Source organism: Protobothrops mucrosquamatus, unplaced genomic scaffold, assembly GCF_001527695.2.
Source record: "Protobothrops mucrosquamatus isolate PMUCROS unplaced genomic scaffold, P.Mucros_1.0 scaffold_234, whole genome shotgun sequence".
NCBI classification, from domain to species: Eukaryota; Metazoa; Chordata; class Lepidosauria; order Squamata; family Viperidae; genus Protobothrops; species Protobothrops mucrosquamatus.
Genome location: NW_015386310.1, coordinates 248074 through 250356, shown reverse-complemented (window position 1 = coordinate 250356; position 2283 = coordinate 248074).

Sequence of the window (2283 nt, the reverse complement as noted above, 5' to 3'; positions counted from 1 at the left end):
TTGCCTTGTGCAGAGGCACCTTTGGGACTTCATTCCTCCAGTGTCCATATGGAGATGTCCCTTAGATTAAAGACTAAATAAGATGGGCTAACTCAGTGGTGGCGAACTTATGGCACGCGTGCCAGAGGCAGCACTCGGAGCCCTCTCTGTGCTGTTGCCCCAGCCCTGCCTCCCCCTGTGGCCCCCTCCTCACCAGCAGCCTCCCTGGGGGAGAATCGCCCCCGGGTGCGGCCCACACAGAGCAGTACAGCCAAGGACATAGCCGGGCAGCAGGGACATGACTCCGCCCTCGCACCCCATAGCGTGCAGATGCTGCTGCGGGGTGTGGGCGGAAGGCGTGGCTGCCATGGTGCTGCAGGGCTGCCTGGTGATCAGCTGCGGGCCATGGAGGCGGTGCGTGTCCCTGCAGGTGGGTGGGGCAGGGGGTGGGTAGGGGTGGAGCAGGCAAAGTGGGAGGCGGAGCAGGGGTGGGGGGGTGGTTTTTGGGCACTCGGTCTCTAAAAGGTTCGCCATCAATGGGCTAACTCATTAAGGTTCTAGTTTGGGAATAAGAGCTGGTTGATTAAAGAAGGAGAAGCAATGCAAATAGTATAAAACTAAAAATAAAACTAAAATAAACTTAAACTATAAAATTAAAAGTAATATAAAAGCTTGAGAATCTTGTTTGTGGATGCTGACCATTTGGACATCCAGGACAAGTATTCCCCCCCCCCTCACTCTGTTTTTCCTCTCCCTCCCTCTCTTGTTTTTTCTTTTCTTTTTTATAAGAAAAAAATAGAATGTGGAAGATAATCTTTGAAGCAGGCTCATGAAACAACAGAGACCCTCATTAAATGCAGCCTTGGTGTGATGCTCTGAGACTAGACTTGTCCATAAATAGCATCCATCAACATGCCATGTGAAAGACACTTGAGGGTGAAAAATATGCTCAGTTTCCTGAAAGAAAAAAAAAATTGGACAACAAGCTAAACAATTTTATAGCAGCTTCAGTCAACTAATTGGTCTGAGGCTAAGCTCAGTGGTGCTTCTCTGCGTGCGATGCAATTACATTTGCATTTTAGTGGAATTATCGTAATGGAAAGAATTCTGCTCTGAGATTCCCTATGGTCCTGGTGAGAAATGAAATGTAATAAGTAAAAGAACCGTTGCATGCCAATGAGTCAGGGGAGAGGGCAATCAATTCACTCGCTTCTGAGGTCATTAAAGAGTCCCTTGATCCCAAAAAGAGGAACGGTGCAGGGAAAATGTAATCGGGAGAAAAATCAGAGCATAACCATTTGGAAACAGAAATAGAAACACGTATAGGTGCACTAGCTTAATATTACATGAAAATTCTGCAGGTACCAAGCAAAATTTCATTTTCTAACATTTTCTCTTGCACCATTAGCACTGTTAGCAGCCCTTTTCTTCTTTTCTGTGGCCACTGCGTTATAAAACCAGCCTTCCCAAACTGATGTCATCCAAATGTGTGGAACCTCAACTTCCCAAATCCTCAGTTTGCAAGTGGAGAAAGGGGTAAATAAATCATCACATGTTTAGAGGGGCAAATGAAATTGCTACCACCATCTTTCACTAGATGGAGCTAGACCACCAATAGCTGCTAGACAATTGCAATTTGTAACAGCGGAACTTAAGCTAGGTAGGAAAACAGACCCACGAAGCTGCATTGTAATGCCAAAACCCGGAGTACTTCAGAACTCAAGCAACAGGAAAGAAAGGTAAAAGAATATAGACACCTCGTATATTTCGAGTACAAATGAATCATTATGAACTAATGTAAAATTAATAAATGTGGACTAGGTGTAGCTAGGCTATTATGAGTGGCGGGAATGAGACTAACATTTCAGAACATGTCTGAGTAAGATTATATAAACTCATCTCCTGTATTAGAGATATAGGCAACATAAGGCGCTCCATGGCATCGGACCGGGATATCTTTGAGACCGCCTTCTGCCGCAGATTACCTCCCATCGGCCTGTACGCTCCCACAGGGTGGGTCTCCTCAGGGTGCCGTCGGCCAGACAGTGCCGGCTGGCGACCCCAAGGGGGAGGGCCTTCTCTGTGGGAGCTCCCACCCTCTGGAATGAGCTACCCCCAGAGATCAGGGTGATCCCTGATCTCCCTTCCTTCCGCCGCGCNGATTGCATTTCCTAGGCATGTACCGAAAGAGCCAATAAGGCAGGAGTAGCATTCAGTTGTTCCTGAATTCCATATCCTAGTATCCCTCACTGTGATAGCTAGTGTCTTGAAGTTGTAGTTGAGGAACATCTGGAGGGCCAAACA